Source organism: Entelurus aequoreus, linkage group LG21, assembly GCF_033978785.1.
Source record: "Entelurus aequoreus isolate RoL-2023_Sb linkage group LG21, RoL_Eaeq_v1.1, whole genome shotgun sequence".
NCBI classification, from domain to species: domain Eukaryota; kingdom Metazoa; phylum Chordata; class Actinopteri; order Syngnathiformes; family Syngnathidae; genus Entelurus; species Entelurus aequoreus.
Genome location: NC_084751.1, coordinates 27,589,214 through 27,612,406, shown reverse-complemented (window position 1 = coordinate 27,612,406; position 23,193 = coordinate 27,589,214). Strand labels below are relative to the sequence as shown.

The 23,193-nt window shown below is 38.8% G+C and overlaps 1 long non-coding RNA gene across 1 annotated transcript in view; it reads left to right on the top strand.

The window, feature by feature from the left end:
- The window catches only part of LOC133638950 (uncharacterized), a 36,482-nt gene extending 14,543 nt beyond the window's left edge, over positions 1 to 21,939 (top strand). The window contains exons 3-6 of the long non-coding RNA XR_009823706.1: positions 1,637 to 1,739; positions 9,157 to 9,226; positions 18,360 to 18,404; positions 21,624 to 21,939. This is a non-coding gene — a long non-coding RNA (uncharacterized LOC133638950). The remainder of the gene's footprint in view (positions 1 to 1,636; positions 1,740 to 9,156; positions 9,227 to 18,359; positions 18,405 to 21,623) is intronic.
- Positions 21,940 to 23,193: the final 1,254 nt, after the last annotated feature.

Here is a 23,193-nt window from a genome sequence, read left to right as displayed (position 1 = left end):
GTCAAAGCCGAAGTGCTATCGATCGCTGTCAATGACGTAAGAGGAATATGACCACGGAAATAAATGGGGGGGGGGGGGGGGGGGGGGGGTTGTAGGGGAAGAAATTTGGCGTGACACAGCCCACCACAACACAACACAACAGGAGAAGAAGAAAAAAATAAAAAGATAGCAACGCCGGCAACAAACGTGGTACCCGACAAACTAAAAAAGGGAATACTAATGACCAGGGGAAAAAAATAACAATAATAGTCAACACTTTCTTAATGGAAATGACAATAATATTATAATAATGATAAATAATATTATCACGCATTAATATCTCTTAGCCTCTAATGCGTGGCACGCATTGAATGTCTCTGCTGCATTGGATCAGTCTCCTTTCTTTAACAGGAATGCCTTGCATCGTCTATATTAGATATATAACAACGGGAGGGTGGCGGGTAACGGGCGGTTGTGGTTTTGATAAAATGTTAGTTCGGGTGGATGGCGGGTGGATGACGACTTTTGTGATGCGGTTGCGGATGAAATAATTGCCTATCCGCGCATCTCTACTACACACTGTGTCTGTTTGTAAGTACTCTGTGATTGTGCGCTGCCGAACATGCTCCTCTGCTCGTAAAACCAGCAATGTCACGACGAGACGACGGGGTTATGTTCAGGTATGTTTCAGAGGCGGTGTAGTAACGGATATGATTCGTTAGTATCGCGGTACTATAGAATAGAATAGAATAGAATAGAATAGAATAGAATACAATGGACTTTATTGTCATTATATTTGCATACAACGAGATTAAGGACTCCAACTTAAGGTGCGGTAGTGGGAACAAATATGGGGTCAAAATAAATTACACAAGAGGTAATAAAGGAAAAAAAACTAACAATTGAAATAAACAATAAACAAATATACAATAATAAGCAATCCTGTACAATATATGCAATATGTGCAATATACTAATACCGGTACACCGTACAACCCTAGTGTGCAGTGTAAACGGGGCTTTTCTTTCTATCTAATTGATCTTGTCTCATTTCTGTGCCTCTAGTTAACACTTTTACCGAGTCCGAAGGTAATCCTAGTTGCCGCACATGAATAACTGGCGTGTAAATCAAGACAGGTGGTGTAGTTCGAGGCGGGACTTGAAAGAAGCACAAGCGGCATTTCAAGCGAAAGAATACACGCCGACTAACCCAGGTACGGAAGTCTAGGGGCTTTTGTACGGGGGCCTGAAAAGTGGATAAAGAGGAGACTGATTTGGTTGTTTTTTTAAAGGGAGCGAGACAGTGAAGGTCATGTTGTAGACAAGAGACACAACTCTGAGAAACACGCCAAATAAAGCAACCAGAAGGGGCAGGAAAGAGGTTGTAATCTCTGCCTTCGGGTGGGGAGGGCTTGGACCTTGCTGCACACACACACACACACACACGCACACACACACACACGCACGCACACACACACACACACACACACACACACAGACCAGACAGATCCATGCAAACAACTTTGCCATGCCAGGCGGTTAGGTGGGAGGATGTAAGGGAGAGGGCTACACCCTTGAGCTGGAGCTTTGTTGTGTGACACATAGACAGCCCACCCTAACGTTCCCACCCCTAAATTTGGCCTTGAATACAATTGCAGGTTTGAGGGCGACAGATCGGACCAGGCCACGCAGGCGGTACTGTTACTGCCTGACGAGCGGACCTCCCCAACCCCCCCTAAAAGGCTCCCAGGGAAGAGGAGGGTAAGCGGGCGTCTGCTCTGTAGTCATATTGAAATTAAATCTAGTTACATGAAACACTAGACTTTTTTCAGCCCCATATTATATCTGCATAGTACCTGGATTGGAACCATTTTTACTTGCAATAGATGCTTTTCCACTAGTGGAAGCAGGGATTAGCAGCATATATTAAAGTTAGTTTACCATACACACTTTATACTCCACACTCTCTAATTGACTGCAGCGCTCCGTTTTCTCTGTGCCCTCAGTCTCCTCTCGGATAAAAGTTTAAAAGACCCACGTTCTTCTCCATTGTTGTTATTTGTTCCAACTGATGCATTCAATGTACCCTGGAAAAGTGGCATGAATTAGTTTACAATCAGTAACAACAACATAGCCATCATAATATTTATGAACTCATTAGCTACAATTAAGCTATTTTTAAACTGCAGTAACTGCACTACTGTGTCTAAAATGCTCATCTAGTTAGGTCAGTGGTTCTTAACCTGGGTTCGATCGAACCCTAGGGGTTCGGTGAGTCGGCCTCAGAGGTTCGGCGGAGATCAAAACACACCCGACTCATCGTGTAAATAAAAACTTCTCCCTATCTGCGTATTACGGATACGGCAACAGTTGACTGATTTGCAGGTGTGTAATTTGTTGTGAGTTTATGCTCTGTGTTGGTTTTGTTGTTTGAACAAGGTGATGTTCATGCACGGTTAATTTTGTGCACCAGTAAAAAAAACATGGTAACACTTTAGTATGGGGAACATATTCACCATTAATTAGTTGCTTATAACATGCAAATTAGTAACATATTGGCTCTTAACTAGTCATTATTAAGTACTTATTAATGCCTTATTCGGCATGGCCTTGTTATAACCCTAACCCGCTAACCCTGGCCCTAACCCTAAACCTAACCAAATAACTCTAAATTAAGTCTTTGTTACTTAGAATATGTTCCCCATACTAAAGTGTTACCAAAAACATATAACTGTGTCTTGAATTTGAATTTGAATTTTTTTATTTTTTTTTCCACTAAAGAAGGGTTCGGTGAAACTGAAACTGGTGGGGTTTGGTACCTCCAACAAGGTTAAGAACCACTGAGTTAGGTGGTTAAAAAAGAAAAAAACAGTTGTTTTTTTAAGAATTTAAATATATAATGAAAATTTCCCCAAAAATATAAATATTTAAAAAAATACTAATGGAAAAATATTCCTATCAAAGATTTTAATAAAAATTACTATATATTTTTTTAGAAAGAATTAAAAAAAAGATTACATTAAAAGCTTTTATCGTCAACAACAACATTTGATTCAGAGCTGGTCCGTGTAACTCCCGTTTATTCTATTTTCAATTCTTAAACGGAAATCAAAAAACAAAATTAGGGCCGTTTTTCGATTTTTATTATATATGGCAGATTTTAAAACAAACAAAAAAAGTGTTGATTTTCATTCAAATATTGCCATAAAATTGGATTTTGAGCTGTTTTCCTTCCATGAATTTAGATTTTTCCAGATAAACACAAAAATCGAGTATACGTTCATCCAAAATGCAAAAATGTGTGTTTTATCTGTGTGATGACAAATTGAACCGGAAGCAGTATTTTAGCTTTTCCTTTTTGTTTTGAATGTTTTTAGCATAATGGTAACATCTTTGTCAAGCAGGCGTCCTATTGTCGTTTTAAAAAAGTGTCATTAAATAGTTGTCCAACTTTTGTTTCAGAAATGAAAGTATAAAAAATGGCCTGAAATTTGTTTTTTGATTTGCATTTAAGAATTTGAAATAGAATGAACGGAAGGTACACGGACCAGAGCTGTACTTCAATTTCAAGCATTTTGAAATGTAAAAAAAATATATATATACATATATATATGTATCTATACAGAATACTTAAAAAATATATATATACAGATTAAATCAGTGTTTTATAACCACTGTGCCGTGGGACACTAGTGTACCGTGAGATACAGTCTGGTGTGCCGTGGGAGATTATCTAATTTCACCTATTTGGGTTAAAAATATTTTTTGCAAACCAGTAATTATAGTCTGCAAATTGTGTGCTGTTGTTTAGTGTCGGTGCTGTCTAGAGCTCGGCAGAGTAACCGTGTAATACTCTTCCATATCAGTAGGTGGCAGCCGGTAGCTAATTGCTTTGTAGATGTCGGAAACCGCGGGAGGCAGTGTGCAGGTAAAAGGGTATCTAATGCTTAAACCAAAAAAAACAAAAGGTGAGTGCCCCTAAGAAAAAGCATTGGAGCTTAGGGAAGGCTATGCTAAATGAAACTAAAACTGAACTGGCTACAAAGTAAACAAAAACAGAATGCTGGACGACAGCAAAGACTTACTGTGGGGCAAAGACGACGTCCACAAAGTACATCCGAACATGACATGACAATCAACAATGTCCCCACAAAGAAGGATATAAATGACTGAAAAATTCTTGATTGCTAAAACAGAGTAGATGCGGGAAATATCGCTCAAAGGAAGACATGAAACTGCTAGAGTAAAATACCCAAAAAAGAGAAAAAGCCACCAAAATAGGGGCGCAAGACAATAACTAAAACACTACACACAGCAAAAAAGTCCAAATAAGTCACGGCGTGATGTGACAGGTGGTGACAGTACACCTACTTTGAGACAAGAGCTATAGTGATGCATGCTTGGTTATGGTTTAAAGTCATATCCAACAATTGCGACAACGACTTTTTATTGTCAACTGAGTTTTGTTTTTTAATGATTTCTGCTGGTGGTGTGCCTGCGGATTTTTTCAACGCAAAAAATGTGCCTTGGCTCAAAAAAGGTTGAAAAACACTGATCTAAATGAACAAAATAACCTGACTGAAAATAGAGCTTTGAAAAATATATTGATATTAATAAATTGAACGCGCTTTCATTCACCACACTAAAGGAGACCTACAAATGGTCACAGCTTAATCTCGGTCCACGGCGGTCATGTTTTCCTATAAATTCATCTCCATTTCCCTTGTTATCTTTTCCCCATGTGTGGATTTTTTTTTTTTTAATGAGCGGACAACTTTGCTGCATGTATAATTATAAGAGAGTTTGTGTATAATCGTGCGTCCATGCACCTGTGTGTGTTATGCAGGGTAATTACACAGCAGCGGAGTGGTGGTGGGACAATAAATTAACTGTAGAACGACTCCTCACTCTGCAGCGGTCATCGGGGTGGGATGCGTTCTCAGAATAAATACTTTGGTGTTAGGGTGCGTATATCAATGCACACTCTGCTGTGCCTTTCTGTGCACTCCTGTTCATAGCCACTATAAAGTGTGTGAGTCCACTCTGTTTTTGTGCGCGTGGATATAAATATGTGTGTGTGCGGCATGGGCGTGCACACACATCAGTGGTGTGTCAGCAGAGCAGCTCAGACAGCCATAGAGGTCATGACAAAAAAGGACTCCTGGCAGCTTTGGTAGCTCGCCGCAGGCCTGCAGCCACACGCTTTTCTGCTATTAAAGAAACGCTCTCCACAAAAGCCAGAATGAAAGACGTCTCACCAGCTAAAATTTGTTCACAAATTTCAAGAGGCTGACCCCTTGGAACGTCATCTTCTCTTAACTGTAGATTTGCTAAAATCACCCAAAACCAGTGAAGTTGGCACGTTTTGTAAATCGTAAATAAAAGCAGAATACAATGATTTGCAAATCCTTTTGAACTTATATTCAATTGAATACACTGCGGAAAAACAAGACTTAGAATTTAGTGGCAGCAACACATTGTGAAAAAGTTGGCACAGGTAAATATTTACCACTGTGTTACATGGCCTTTCCTTTTAACAACACTCGGTAAACGTTTGGGAACTGAGGAGACCAATTTTTCAAGCTTTTCAGGTGGAATTATTTCCCATTCTAGCTTGATGTACAGCTTAAGTTGTTCAACAGTCCAGAGTCTCCGTTGTGGTATTTTAGGCTTCATAATGCGCCACACATTTTCAATGGGAGACAGGTCTTGACTACAGGCAGGCCAGTCTAGTACCCGCACTCTTTTACTACAAAGCCAGGCTGTTGTAACACGTGCAGAATGTGGCTTGGCATTGCCTTGCTGAAATAAGCAGGGGCGTCCATGAAAAAAGTCTTTGCTTGGATGACAACATATGTTGTTCCAAAACCTGTATGTACCTTTCAGCATTAATGGTGTCTTCACAGATGTGTAAGTTACCCATGCCTTGGGCACTAATACACCCCCATATAATCACAGATGCTGGCTTTTGAACTTTGCGCCTATGACAATCCGGATGGTTCTTTTCCTCTTTAGTCCGGAGGACACGACGTCCACAGTTTCCAAAAACAATTTGAAATGTGGACTCGTCAGACCACAGAACACTTTTCCACTGTGCATCAGTCCATGTTAGATGAGCTCGGGCACAGCAAAGCCGGCGGCGTTTCTGGGTGTTGTTGATATATGGCTTTCGCTTTGCATAGAAACGTTTTAACTTGCACTTACAGATGTAGCAACGAACTGTAGTTAATAATGATAACCGCAGTAAAACTCCCAACGATTATAATTATAATCGTTTTAAATGAAAATTATCGAAAAACCTTGTTTGCCAGCTACATTCTGATAAACACACAGACTGACTGGCACCAGCTCGCAATATTAACTTAAATGCAAACATGAAAACAAGAGGCATTAACGTCTTTCCTCATTAAGAAACAACATACCCTAATCTGAATTTATACAAACACATTGCTGTCCGAGCAACTGAGATATTCAATTGTACACATTGAAGGTACAAGCTGTGCTCTTTTAACACCGAGTGATCGTTCCATTCTCAGAGCATTATGAGACGCAGGTGTTTTTACGGTGCGTTCAAGGACCGCTGAACTGAGTAGGACACCACAAACAAGAATTTACTATTTGTTACGCAATTTTTATTCAAATACATTTTAAAGTGGTACAGTACAAGCTAATATTCAAAACAATAAAACCTTAGCCATTAAAACAGATAAAATACTAAGACTAAAACTATGTCAGTGAAGCATAAGAAACACATAAATATTGTAGTGGGTTTTTAACAGTGTATCTATTTAGTTCAGTTATTAATAAAAAACTTTGTTAAAAGATTTGAGTGTTTTGGTCACGGTAACTGTGATATGACATTTCCATATCCTTATATCCCCAATTAAGACTGAGCGGTGATGTCATAATGCATACCTGTCAACATTTGAAAATACAATTTTCTGCAAAATCCACCTGCCCCTAGATACTGATGGACAGGTATGCTTAACATTTACAGCGGTTTACTTATTTTTACACTTGCATGACAGTAACTAATTTTCAAATGTAAACATCTCTTAAGCGGTGACGGTTTGACCCAGGTACAGATTAATTCTCTTTTTATTTTCTATGAGAGAAAAATACTGAATTATTTCACTCTTAATAATGTAGAGGTACGTCACAATTAGAAAACATGCAGAGCTATCAGTCACTGATAGCAGGAATGTGGCATGTTCAACATAAATGCATTTAATAATCGTACAGTACTTACTATATGTCCCATTGTAAGTGTTTTGGTACCATTACCATTGGACATTTCAGACCTGTAAGTCACCATGGTGTGTGTGGTCCACTTAAACAACACACACACAAACACACACGTAAACGCCACACTGCAGTGAAAATTTAATCACATCTGTAGCAACAGCCCCCAGCCTCCACTCACCATGGCGACCAGACTCCAACCCACACACACACACACTTTTAGATTGATATACAAATACACCTACACACACGCACACACACGTACACACACACACTCCAGGTCTCCCAAGGCCATCATTAGGGTCTGACATCATGGGTGACACCCAAAAGGTGCTTTAACATTTTGTCGTGGACCGCAGACCGAAAAGTCAAAATATGCGGAAACCTTATTGATATTGGTTTTTTTTGTGTGTTTTTTAATGCTAAACAGATATTGTGTCAGATATGTATCATAGGTGACTAAGTTTATTATTATTATTATTTAGAACAGTTCAGCTTTTTCTAATTACATACTGATTTTTTTGCTCTTTTTTCATACTTTTTTTACTGTTTTATTTCCATGTCAGAATAGAATAACAACGATAATAATCATAATAACACGATAGTGTAACTGCATAACTTAGTGTGTCAAAAATTCTGCCTGTATAAAACATTAATGTTCAGTTACAAATTTAACAGTGTTTATCATTGTTATGGTAATTTTTCAAAATATGTAATTCATAAGTTAGTATTTAATTTTTTAAATTAACTAACTAAGCTTTGTTTATATTTAAAGTATATTTTATTTTAATTTTAAAAGCTTCTAATATTTTAGATCAGGGGTGTCTAAACTTTTTCCACCAGGGGCCGCTTACTGAAAAGTCAAGTATGGAGGCAACATTCAATATTTTTTTCCCTAAAAAATGCTAAAAATTAAAAAAATATATTATTTACATTTAAAGACTACATGCTGTGTTTTTGCTCTTTTTTTTCTTACTTTTAATTCTTTTACTGTTTTTTTTTTCTTTAGATAGAAATGTTGTACATTTTAGTGGACACATTAGATATACATACGCAACGTATCAGTATCGCCAATACCAGCCTGAATTTTACTCGATATTGGATCGAAAAGAAAATCAGTGGTATCGCACATCACTAGTGTATGTCCTTTTTGCATTGAGCGGCTTAAAAAAGCATAATGTATATGTGTATATGTATATGCATAACTAATTGTCCAGTCATAGTATTAAAAACTTCAAAATGATCTGTCTAGGCTACAATTTATTAATGATGAAAAATTATATCTATCTGTCATTAATCGCGATTAATGTTAAGCTAACTATGAACCAAATGCGATTAAATATGTTAATCGTTGGACAGCCCTAAGTTTAATATATGTATTTATATGCTCACTATCAAAACATGTGCAGATAGTCATAAACAATAACTCACTCAGGCCAAATATATGAAATGTTTTAAGTTAAAGTTTTAATTACGTAAAGGTCAAGAGCACATTCACCTCAGCCCTGGGTGGGATGCTGATGAGCACACACAAACACACACACAATCATTCACACACGCGCACACACACACACACACCCACACACAAACACACACACATACACATACACACTCAGAGAGAGTTCAGGAAAGGTCACTTAGTGGGAATACATTTTAGTTTTAACCGTTCAACTTGGAGTCCTCCCATTAAACACACACTTACATATACTGTAATCACACACACGCACACACACACGCACACATAAACGCACGTGTTCGGAAACTATGTTGCCAAATTAGGCAGAAGATGAGTGAAAGCAAATTATGATTAATAAAACTACAAATGGACTTGAACAGGACGTGAAACAGTTGATTGGGTATGATGACTGACTTGTTTATAAAAAAATATATACAGAGGTAGTATCTGAACAATACTGTTTTGTTTCGTTCTCACCAGTTCCAGGTCCGACATGGCTGTCAAAGTGTACCAACTTTTCAGAATACCTACTCAGACTTCCTCTGTCCAGGTGAGAAGCATGATTTATGATCTACAATAAACCTTTGGGAGCAGGGAAGCGAGGAAGCAGCAGACCACTCGATGACGTCAACATAGGGACACACGGTAGTGATCACGTCGTCGCTATAAATAGTTTGTCTTTGTTAGCGTTCATAATAACAATATCACAAGTACTTCGTTAATATTTAAGTCTCGATATGTAAATGGAGTATTGTTGGCGCTTTTTGAATGGTTACTTATTGGATTTTATGGGCGGAATAGTGGAGCTCGACTTTTATTTACGTTTATTTAATATTTAGAATGCATTAAAAAAAATCCATCCCTCGTCATGTCTTTCATAATGATTGTACCGTATTTTTCGGAGTATAAGTCGCTCCGGAGTATAAGTCGCACCGGCCGAAAATGCACAATAAAGAAGGAAAAAAACATATACAAGTCGCATTTTTGGGGGAAATTGATTTGATAAAACCCAACACCAAGAATAGACATTTGAAAGGCAATTTAAAATAAATAAAAAATAGTGAATATGACGCATAAATAACCAACTGAGAACGTGTCTGGTATGTTAACGTAACATATTATGGTAAGAGTCATTCAAATAACTATAACATATAGAACATGCTATACGTTTACCAAACAATCTGTCACTCCTAATCGCTAAATCCCATGAAATCTTATACGTCTAGTCTCTTACGTGAATGAGCTAAATAATATTATTTGATATTTTGCGGTAATGTGTTAATAATTTCACACATAAGTCGCTCCTGAGTATAAGTCGCACCCCCGGCCAAACTATGAAAAAAACTGTGACTTATAGTCCGAAAAATACGGTAAACGGTAATTTCCCCAAAAAAGTGCAGTTCCCCTTTAAGTATTAGCCGATAACAATATTAATACAATACAATATCAGCATGAATCATCGTGCAAACTTGTATTATTTTGTAGTGTGGAATGTTAGAGAAAGGCTTGATCCAGGGAATTTACTCGGACAACAATGGCAGGAGGGAAAAACGTATGCTTAATTTAGTGTTAATTTGTGTTTTGGCCACACTTAGTGGTCACAATGATTCATGAAGTCAGCCCATGACGCAGTAAGTTGAATAATGCGGACACGTTTGTTACTGGATACTTTCTAATACACTTCTGCCTTGGAGACTTTGTATATGTAAGTAATATGCAACTATAATGATTGATACTTGTTTGTATTGACAAATGTGCTGTTTTAGACTGCAATATTGTTCAATTAAGAACACTTATTACGTATGTCTCACTTGTGCTGGCTCCTAGTAGTCTATAGCAGGGGTCCCAAAACTATGGCCCGCGGGCCAGATACGGCCCATCAGCGTCCAAAATCCGAACCGCGGGTAGTCCCGAGTTTAAAAAAAAAATGCAGCTGAGATAGGCTCCGGCACCCCCCGTGACCCTAAAAGGGACAAGCGGTAGAAAATGGATGGATGTTCTGGACAAAAAAACACTCCATATTCTCTACTGCTCGCGAGTGTTACTACAAAAGTACACTTATTCACCTAGCTTGTTCCAAAAAAGAAAAATCAGTTAGAATAATACATAATGAGTGATACATCTGGGCAGCCCTCACAATACAAAGGTCCTGGGTTCGATCCCCGGGCTTGAGGTCTTTCTGTGTGAAGTTTGCATGTTATCCCCGTGACTGGGTCCAAAGACATGCACCTGGGGATAGGTTGATTGGCAACACTAAATTGGCCCTAATGTGTGAATGTGAGTGTGAATGTTATCTGTCTATCTGTGTTTGGCCCTGTGATGAGGTGGTGACTTGTCCGCCTTCCGCCGGAATGCAGCTGAGATAGGCCCCAGCACCCCCCGACCTCCCGAGAGGGACAAGCGGTATAAAATGGATGGATGGATGGATGGATGGAGTGATACATAGTGATTACAAATACATTGGTGGCAGCAACCACAGTGAATATTCTTCACACAAAAGCCACTTTAAGTTATTTGAGATCATCCATCCATCCATTTTCTACCGCTTGTCCCCCTCGGGTCGCGGGGGTGCTGGACCCTATCTCAGCTGCATGAATGTCATTAATGGGAACACAGTGTAAAAAACATGTTCGCATAAGTGAATTGCAAATTAGTTTGTATTCGATTAGTAGTTCTAACTAAGTAATATATTTGATTATTTTATATGTTTTCCTTTTTTAATGGTCTGAAACAGCACTTTTGGTACTTTGTTTGATTTTGTCTTGTTTTTTCTGCTGTATTATTAGCTTGGTTATATTGTTATTCACGTCACTACCTCAATAGAATTTGACATAAACACTTCTGTATCTATGAGGTATGTCAGGGGTCCCCAAACTTTTTGACTCGGGGCCGCATTGGGTTAAAAATTTTTTGGCTGGGGCTCTCTCTCTCTCTCTCCCTCTCCCTCTATCTATCTATCTATCTATCTATCTATCTATCTATCTATCTATCTATCTATCTATCTATCTATCTATCTATCTAGCGCAGGGGTGGGCAATTAATTTTTACCGGGGGCCGCATGAGCTACCCGAGCACTGCTGGAGGGCCACATCGACAATATTTCAATTTAATTTAGCTCAATATTATTTTTGATATATACCGTAAGATAAATAATAATAATAATAATAATAATAGTAATACTTCAACATAGTGTGTGTAACAGCATTCCATGACTAATATATATAAATTAACATTAATAATAAATGACAGTAAAATAAGCACACGTATGACTGAGGAGTCATAGTGTAACTTTGTGTGGTGTTTGAGTTGTCCGACTTTTTGTGTGGCCTTAAACGCACCAGTGGTTTAGTGCTATGCGTGTTGGTGACAGATGACAAGTTGGTTTTGGCCTGGTTTGTACGGCAGAAAATGACTAGTTTTTCCAGATAGAATTGTTTTACTCATGTTTTTGGTGTGGTTATGTCCGAATATAAACAGTTTTGTTCAATAAAGTGATCGATATAATTCCTGTCCTCGAAGCATCTCGATAGACGTTACAATAATTGAACGGTGTTCAATTGAACGGTGTTGACGAACACCGTTAGGGCCGCTTGTTGTCACTGTCACTCAAAGTTGCATTGCAAAATTCCATAGAATAAATATGTTTATTTTGTTTAGAATTCAGATGGGATTTGATTTGGTGCGCGGCATATATACTTGCTGCGCGCAGCGGACGCTTGAGCAGTGCGCAATTGTGCAGGCACGCACCTTAGGTGAGGGGACGTTGCTTTGCAGTTCATGTGTTGTCGAAAACACGGCATTCCTCATCAACTTTTCTCTTTTTAGCGTCTCGGGTGTAAACCGTGCATCACTTGTCGCTGCATGTGCACCTTCACTCGCAGGTTACACACGGACACACGCCCATAAATAATACTTTTCAAAATAAAAGCAGCACAGTTGTATTGCGCGCAGGACATAGATGTTTTTTCAACTTTATTTTGTAATTGCAGTTGTTCACATTCACTCACAATCACGCATACGTCCACACGGAAGTAATACAAATAACGATTTTCAAAACAAAAGCAGCACCGTTGTATTGCACACTCGACATAGATACTTTTTAAAATTTATTTTGTAATTTATAATTGGCCTCACGCGGGCCGGACAGGGACGCACAAAGGGCCGGATGCGGCCCGCGGGCCGCAGAATGCCCAGGTCTGATCTAGCGTGATGATTACGTTATCAATGGAAAAATGCATCTTTAGACAATGTGATTTGCCTGAGTGGCTAGGAGACACCAAGAGTAACAAGCGGTAGAAAATGGATTAGAAAGGATAGATTTAAAATAATTATAATAAAGAAATAAAAAATAAATCTTTAAACTTGGGACTTCCCGCGGGCTGGATTTTGGATGCTGCCGGTCCGTGGATCGATAGGTACCGGGCCGCACAAGGAATAAAAAAAATAAAATAAAAATAATAATATATATATTTTATATATTATATATATATATATTTTTTTTAATTATTAAATCAACATAAAAAACACAAGACACACTTACAATTAGTGCACCAACCCAAAAAACCTCCCTCCCCCATTTACACTCATTAACACTCATTCACACAAAAGGGATGTTTCTTTCTGTATTAATATTTATGGTTCCTACATTATATATCAATATAGATCAATACAGTTTGCAGGGATACAGTCCGTAAGCACACATGATTGTATTTTTTTATGACAAAAAAAACCCCAAAAAATAAAACCTCCCCCCCGGTCCGTGGGACAAATTGTCAAGCGTTGACCGGTCTGCGGTTCCAAAAAGGTTGGGGACCACTGCTTTACGGCATTATTTATTTATTTTTCCCCATAAAGAAATACAATCATGTGTGCTTACGGACTGTATACCTGCAGACTGTATTGATATATATTGATATATATATACATAATAATGTATATATTGTGTTTTTTATGTTGATTTAATTAAAAAGAATATATATATATATTTATTTATTTTTTAATTTCTTGTGCGGCCCGGTACCAATTGGTCCGCGGCCCGGTGGTTGGGGACCACTGCTTTACGGGGTCGCGGAGTATGTTATTATTTGAAGTAAACCTTTTTTTTTCATTTTTACCAGACACATTAGGTATAATTTGCACAAAGTTTCTGTATCGGATCGGTATCACCGATACCAGCCTGAATTTTACTCGGTATCGGATGGAAAAGAGAATCAGTGATATCGCACATCACTATAAAACAGTAAAACGTAGCACAGATCGACATTATTATTCAGGCTGAAAAGGGGAGGAGCTTGCCGCTATTGCTGTTGCTACTGGTCAATATTAAAACAGCTCTCAGTGCGATATGATTCACTTCTAAACTGTACTTGATGTAATGCACTGCATTGCATAACAGTGACTTTGTTCAGCGCCATCAATGGGCTGGTTGAAGGTTAAGAGTATACTTTCCCTCGCCCTGTGTCCTTCCTCACTTCCTGAAGTCCTCCTGCACCTGATATCATTATCACCTCCTCCCACACCCAAGAACCTGCAGTAAACTCCCTCATCCGCCATCACAACCTCCTCCCACTCGACACACATCTTACCTCTCCTCCTCTCTTACCGTCCCCTCCTTGCCTCGGGACTCTGCGTGTCGCCGGTGAACTTCCCTCTGTGTTCCATCTGCCCCTTTGCCACCTCTCCCACTCCCTTCCAGCAGACCCACCTACTCAACGGGTGCTCGGCATACACTACATGCGGGCAAGGCGTGCTGTGGTGCGCTCTCTCAGCGAGGGGGGTGGGGGTGTGCTGCTGGGTGTCAGAACTTTGGGCCTCTGGGACGCTGTGTTGACATAAAGCAGCAATTAGAAAAGCCCTGTTTATTTGGGACAACGTTCAGTTGGAAGGTCTGTGTGGAGTTTGCATCTTCTCACTGTGGGTTTTCTCCAGGAACCCACATCATTAAACCAGGCATGTGGATTCATTGTCAAATCAGGTCTGTCTAAAGTGCGGCCCGCAGCTCATTTTTAATTGGCCTGCGACACATTTACTAACAAAACAAAGACGTCACAATAGTCTAGTCACAATATTATGGACAGAATTATATGTCCCGATTAGGGATGTAATTAGAGATGTCCGATAATGGCTTTTTTGCCGATATCCGATATTCCGATATTGTCCAACTCTTAATTACCGATTCCGATATCAACCGATACCGATACATACAGTCGTGGAATTAACACATTATTATGCCTAATTTTGTTGTGATGCCCCGCTGGATGCATTAAACAATGTAACAAGGTTTTCCAAAATAAATCAACTCAAGTTATGGAAAAAAATGCCAACATGGCACTGCCTTATTTATTATTGAAGTCACAAAGTGCATTTTTTTTTTGAACATGCCTCAAAACAGCAGCTTGGAATTTGGGACATGCTCTCCCTTTGAGAGCATGAGGAGTTTGAGGTGGGCGGGGTTAGGGTAGGCGGGGTTGAGGTGGGGGGGGGGGTGGTAAGGGGTAGGGGGGGTGTATCTTGTAGCGTCCCGGAAGAGTTAGTGCTGCAAGGGGTTCTGGGTATTTGTTCTGTTGTGTTTATGTTGTGTTACGATGCGGATGTTCTCCCGAAATGTGTTTGTCATTCTTGTTTGGTGTGGGTTCACAGTGTGGCGCATATTTGTAACAGTGTTGAAGTTGTTTATACGGCTACCCACAGTGTGACCTGTATGGCTCTTGACCAAGTATTCCTTGCATTCACTTGTGTGTGTGGAAAGCCGTGGATATTATGTGTTTGGGCCGGTACGCAAAGGCAGTGCCTTAAAGGTTTATTAGCGCTCTGTACTTCTCCCTACGTCCGTGCGGCGTTTTAAAAAGTCATAAATTGTACTTTTTGAAACCGATACCGATAATTTCCGATCTTACATTTTAAAGCATTTATCGGCCGATAATATCGGCAGCCCGATATTATCGGACATCTTTAGACGTAATAATACGAAAATTTCATATCACGATTATCGTGACCCAAATGATCACAGTTATCATTGTTGTATTGTGGAATGTGCTCAAAAATTACTTATACAGACATTAAAATCTTCTGACCAGGTTATTATCTAAAATTACTCAAATAAATAGACACGCTATTTTAAATGTTTTGGGTTTTTATGCTTCACGGCTAGTGTTTTAGTTTCACTATTTTATCTGCTTTAATGGATACGTTTTTATTGGTTTAAGATTTATTTAAATAAAAAGTGCGTAACGAACACAATCTATTATTTAATTTTATTTTTTCTTGCGTTGTGGCGTCCTACTCTGTTCAGCGGTCCTTGAACGCACCGTAAAAACACCTGCATCTCGTACTGCATCTGTTAAATACAATTACAAAGATCGACCGAAAAATTGGTTAATAAAATGGATAAAAACCTCTAACAGGTTTAAAACATATATTTAAAAAAAAAATAGGCTGATAAAAGCAACAATAAAAGTAAATGAAATATTTAAGACATTACTAAAAAGTCTAAAATAAAAAGTCTATCTCAGCTTGTCTTTAAAAGCCAGTGCATAAAAATGTGTTTTAAGAGCTGATTTAAAAGACTCCCCAGATGTGGCAGTTTTAATTTGCAGAAGCAGAGCGTTCCGAGAGTTCCAAATTACGATACAAAAAAAAGAGTTATATTTTACGGTGGACTTTTTTATGTCGTACTACAATTCACTTCAGTTTAGTTCAATTTCAGTTTACTTCGAACATGCACACAAGACAATGTAATGCGTCACATATTTCAAGTTGTTTCATTACATTTCATTACGTCCGAAAAGGAGTAGGGAGAAGCAGAGCTTATTTAATCCTAACCCTTTTCATACCACCCATTTCCTTGTTCTCTGGAACAGAACAGTGAATAAATAAATAATAAATAATTAATATACCATAGTAAGTAAACAAATATTAAATACATAAATAGTCTTTATCTAAAAAAAAAAAAAAAGGTTCTAGATGTTCATCATAATTGTTCTTCTTTGTACTTTGTGAACACTTGTAGCTTGAACAGTCTCTTAAACTGAATCATATTGGTGTGATTTCTATGGTTAATCCATTCCATAATTGAAATCCACATACGGATAAGATAAATGTTTTAAGTGTTGTACAAGCATACAGATGTTTTAAATTAGATTTACCTCTGTATTTCTCCTCTTGTGTTGAGATAAATTGTTGTACATTCTTGGGTAGCAGGTTATAGTTTGCTTTGTGCATCATTTTAGCTGTTTGCAAATGCACCAAATCATTGAATTTCAATAATTGTGGTTCAATAAATTAAGGGTTTGTATGTTCTCTATATCCAACATCATGTATTATTCTAATTGATCTTTTTTGTAACACCGTTAGTGAATGAAGCGCACATTTGTAGTTGTTTCCCCATATTTCTACACAATAACTCAGATATGGTAACACTAGCAAGCAGTAGAGAATATGGAGTCATTTTTGGTCTAGAACAAGTTTTGTTTTATTCATTATTGACGTGTTTCTTGCTACTTTAGGTTGTATATTTTTTACATGAAATTCCCAGTTCATTTTATCATCTATTATTACACCCCAAAAAGTCAAAATGGCCCCCGCAGGCTTTAATTTTTCCGTGTGCGGCCCTCAGTGGAAAAAGTTTGGACACCCCTGCTTTAAGTACATTGTAACTTTACAAATGTCGTTTATATAGAGGGTGAACAATTTTGGTACAATCCCTGAGGTACGCCACAAGATATTTTCAGCTCTGGAGACATGTGTTCACCTATCTTCACGTATTGCTTCCTGTTGGTTAGGTAGCTTCTAACCCAGTTCAAGACCAACCCTCTGATTTCATACCTTTCTAATTTGTTTATTAAGATGTTATGATTGATTGTGTCAAATGCTTTTGTTAAATCCATAAACACTGCAGCAGCATCTATTGCAAACCTGGGCAAATTAAGGCCCGGGGGCCACATGCGGCCCATTGAGCTTTTCAATCTGGCCCGCCTGACATTCCCAAATAATTGTTTTAGATGTTTAAGATGGAAAGTGTAGCTGCCATTATGATGTGCAGTGATGTTTTCTAATGACCGGAAGTCTTCAACTATACTAAGTCTTTCAATCCTTGGAATCTACTATGGTCATCTAATTAGTTACTATGGTCATCTAATTAGTTACTATGGTCATCTAATTAGTTACTATGGTCATCTAATTACTTACTATGGTCACTATGAGATCTCAGGTTGTCGGTGGGGTTTTTTTTTCACTATGTTTGTTGCATTTTGGTTGCGTTTCGGTTGATTGTAAAATATGTTGTCAATATTCAGTGTTTTATCATTCATAGTTAATATTGTAAATCCCACATTCTTTATTTTCATGCACATTCTGGGTGTCTCATTCAGTAAAAAAAAATTTCAAATTCCATTCCGTTTTTTAAGGCGGTCTGTCATAACGTTTTTAGCTTTCAATCATTATTGTGAGGTTTTGTATTAGTGTTCCTAAAAATAGATATACCGGCCCCCCAGACACACCTTTTTTTATCTAAATCTGGCCCCCCGAGTAAAATAATTGCCCAGGCCTGATCTATTGCATTGGTGATCTCTTCCGTTATTTCGATTAATGCCAACGCATGGCCATAGAACTTTCAGGCTAAATGTATATAATAATTTACTGTTATGTCCCACTGATGTTGACATATTCCATCACATACATTTCAGAGGGATCACAATGGCAGCGCTATCAAAGAACTGCAGAACTGGCAGGTATATTTTTGTAAATACCCTTTTTGTAATTATTTGTATATGGTGCCAGAGTTCTATAAGGATTATTGCTGTATCCACACGAAGCAGCTCATTTATTGGCATATGTTCCCATATGTTTTATAATGATGATATAATAAGTCTAAACAGTATATTATATTCAATGATCTTTTCAGGTCATCCTAACAGTCTTATGATTTGTGTGCTGCCCCCACCTGCTGGATAGAAATAGACCACGTTTTTGTTATTCAACAAACTGGCGACGGGCCCATTTTTGAGTTTGCAGTGTTCCCACCCACGCACACTTTTCTCCTGCGCCCACTTTGACCACAGCACAACAACTGCAGCACCGCCACCGACCTAATGAATAAAATACACGCTGCTAATTATTGGCAGCCCTGTTTGGATGTTCTGTATAACGGCAACATTTAATGGGAACATTATGCCGGGCCAGATCACACCACTGTGCAGGGAGAGGCTGTGAACTTAAGAGCTGTGTGCTGTCCTTTACTCCACGTTTATGGTTTATGGCTTTTTATAACACACGCAGATGGATGGAGCAGTGTGGGGCCACAGGCACACGGAAATATCATCACGGGCCTTCTCCATTGCTAATTGGTGCCTTGGTGGTGGTGGCACCATCTCTGCCAGAGCAGGAAATATGTATTTTTCTATTGTGTTCTATGTAATGTGGGAGTTTATTATGCTGTAAAGACACACAAATGAAAACTCTAAAGTTCTATACCAATTCAGAATTCCCAATAAAAACTACACTACATTCTGTATTCAAACCACTGTCAGTAAATCTTGCGAGACTAATTAGCACTAGTGTTATCTTCAGGTTTTGTACGGGTGCTTAAAGGCCTACTGAAATGATTTTTTTTTTATTTAAACGGGGATAGCAGATCCATTCTATGTGTCATACTTGATCATTTCGCGATATTGCCATATTTTTGCTGAAAGGATTTAGTAGAGAACATCGACGATAAAGTTCGCAACTTTTGGTCGCTGATAAAAAAAAAGCCTTGCTTGTACCGGAAGTAGCGTGACGTCGCAGGTTGAAGGGCTCCTCACATTTCCCCATTGTTTACACCAGCAGCGAGAGCGATTCGGACCGAGAAAGCGACGATTACCCCATTAATTTGAGCGAGGATGAAAGATTTGTGGATGAGGAACGTGAGAGTGAAGGACTAGAGTGCAGTGCAGGACGTATCTTTTTTCGCTCTGACCGTAACTTAGGTACAAGGGCTCATTGGATTCCACACTTTCTCCTTTTTCTATTGTGGATCACGGATTTGTATTTTAAACCACCTCGGATACTATAGCCTCTTGAAAATGAGAGTCGAGAACGCGAAATGGACATTCACAGTGACTTTTATCTCCACGACAATACATCGGTGAAGCACTTTAGCTACGGAGCTAACGTGATAGCATCGTGCTTAAATGCAGATAGAAACAAAAGAAATAAGCCCCTGACTGGAAGGATAGACAGAAGATCAACAATACTATTATTACTTCTACTATCAGGAGACACCGAACCAAACACTGGACCTGTAACCACACGGTTAATGCTGTGCCGCCTGTCGAAGCCTAGCAATACTGTTGCTAACGACGCCATTGAAGCTAATTTAGCTACGGGATCTCGTCAGAGCTATGATAAAAAACATTAGCTCTCCACCTACGCCAGCCCTCATCTGCTCATCAACACCCGTGCTCACCTGCGTTCCAGCGATCGACGGCGCGACGAAGGACTTCACCCGATCATCGATGCGGTCGGCGGCTAGCGTCGGATAGCGCGTCTGCTATCCAACTCAAAGTCCTCCTGGTTGTGTTGCTGCAGCCGGCCGCTAATACACCAATCCCACCTACAGCTTTGTTCTTTGCAGTCTCCATTGTTCATTAAACAAATTGCAAAAGATTCACCAACACAGATGTCCAGAATACTGTGGAATTTTGCGATGAAAACAGAGCTGTTTGTATTGGGATACAATGTGTCCCAATACTTCCGGTTCAACCATTGACGTCACACGCATATGTCATCATACCTACACGTTTTCAACCGGAAGTTTACCGGGAAATTTAAAATTGCACTTTATAAGTTAACCTGGTCGTTTTGGCATGTGTTGCAATGTTAAGATTTCATCATTGATATATAAACTATCAGACTGCGTGGTCGGTAGTAGTGGGTTTCAGTAGGCCTTTAAAAACCTTGAAAATGCTTGGATTTTAATGTTGTGTTTTCAAGGTTTAAAAAATGCTTGAATTTTGGGTGAAGTGCTTGTAAATGCTTGGAAATGTTCATCATATTTCTCGGCATTCTGACTCAATAGGCTAATTATAAAATGGAAAAAAATAAAATACGTTTCCTTAAAAATGAAAGCTACACGCTTGATCTGTTGGCTTTGCACGAGCCCTTACATGAGGACAGTGGTGCATCTGTCCATCATGCCGAGAGGTTGTCGTTTTAATGAACATTGGATGGAAAATGACAAATACAAACTTTAGATAAAATGTGGACCAAATCCATGTGTAGCCTGCTGCAAAGTATGCAAAAAGGAAATCCAGCTTTTCACAATGGGAGAGTCGGCTCTCTCGAGTCATATGAAAGGTAAACCACAGAGAGTACTAGCCCTATAAGTTAACTAACGTTAGCTAAAGTTTTGTTTTCTAACCTTTTGGTACATGCTAGACCTAAACTGTGAGATCAACGCTAGGTTACATGTTAATTATGGACAGTTATTACGAGCTATGAAAGGAAATAAGCGAGCGTTTGTCAATGATAAATTATAATGTTAAGAACTTCCCTCAACTAAAAATGTATTTGTTACCATAGCCACAGTTATAAGGCTAGATATGCATAATGAAAGGTGACTGAGGTGATGTGAAACAAACAAAATATTTACCTTTAATTTATTATCCTTATATTAATGTGGGACAGTTTTGTTAATAAATGAGTGAAATTTACATTTTGAGGGTGTGTGTATTTATATCACATTATGCAGTTTACAAGCACAAATATGGTGTGAATCAATCCATGCTGTTCGATGTCATTGAGTGCTGTAAGTAATAAAAAGAACAAGATTTTTGAAAAACAACACAAATGGAGACACATTTGCAAACACCAATGACATTGAATAGTCTACAGAAACACTGCTTCATTTTCTATGCCCCATTCAGTTAATGATAACTGCTGGTTTAATGTTTTCCATATTTTTCCTACAGACAGCCTTTGGTGACCTCAACAACAAGGCTGTGGATTGATTCACACTGGTTTTCGCCTTTTGAAGGGTACAGGAAAAACTGGAAAATGTATCTTGAAAGTCCTTAAAAAGTGCTTGAATTTGGCCATCGAAAAGGTGTATGAACCCTGTATCTTATTAGAGGCTGTACAAAATGTAAGAAAAACATGCTGCAATTATCAGACAAATGTTTATTTTTATGTATTGTGAGTATTTTGTGATTCAAATGTTTTGGAGGATTTTTGTTGCTTCCAGACTTGAGTGTTTTGTAAGGCCAAAAATCGCCCACATGCCATAAATTCCCCACATCTGAGCTAAAGTATTAACTCTAAAAGTATGTTTTAACTTTTTCTTTGTTTCATGTTTTTGCCAGTCATGACAAAGAGGAAAAATAAATGAAAGTTATTGCAACATAATTGTTACGTCTGTGTCGCATGGTGATGCGCGGGTCGTTCTTCCAAGATGCAGCAGGAACTCCGGAGGCAAGGTGCAGGTAAGACAGTCATTTATTGTCCATAAATCAGTCAACGTACCAACAAACAAAACAAAGCATGCCGATAGCACAGGGAGCTAAGGCGAAAACTTAGCACAGGAATAAAAAGCATGGGTGACAAATAGGGATGTCCGATAATATCGGACTGCCGATACAATATTATCAGCCGATAAATGCTTTAAAAATGTAATATCGGAAATTATCGGTATCGGTTTCAAAAAGTTAGATTTATGACTTTATAAAATGCCGCTGTGTACTCGGACGTAGAGAGAAGTACAGAGCGCCAATAAAGCTTAAAGGAACTGCCTTTGCGTGCCGGCCCAATCACATAATATCTACGGCTTTTCACACACACAAGTCAATGCAAGGCATACTTGGTCAACAGCCATACAGGTCATACTGAGGGTGGACGTATAAACAACTTTAACACTGTCACAACTATGCGCCACACTGTGAACCCACACCAAACAAGAATGACAAACACATTTCGGGAGAACATCCGCACCGTAACACAACATAAACACAACAGAACAAATACCCAGAACCCCTTGCAGCACTAACTCTTCCAGGACGCTACAATATACACCCCTCGCTACCCCCCACCTCAGTTGCCATTTTTTCCATGACTTGAGTTGATTTATTTTGGAAAACCTTGTTACATTGTTTAATGCATCTAGCGGGGCATCACAACAAAATTAGGCATAATAATGTGTTAATTCCACGACGGTTGATATCGGAATCGGTAATTAAGAGTTGGACAATATCGGATATCGGCAAAAAAGCCATTATTGGACATCTCTAGTGACAAACGTTAATGTTGCACGAAGCAAACAAGACAGCCAGAGCGACTGTGGCGAAAGGCAGGAATAAATAGCTCTCTGATTAGTGCCCAGGAGCAGGTGAGCATCCCGAACGCTAATCAGAGGCAGGTGAAAATAATCAGCACCCATGACAACCAAGAAACACAAACCCAGGGGTGCTGAAACAGAACTAAGCCAGACTTAAATTAAAACAAAACATAATCCGGGCAACGGATCATCGCAATAATGACACATTTCTC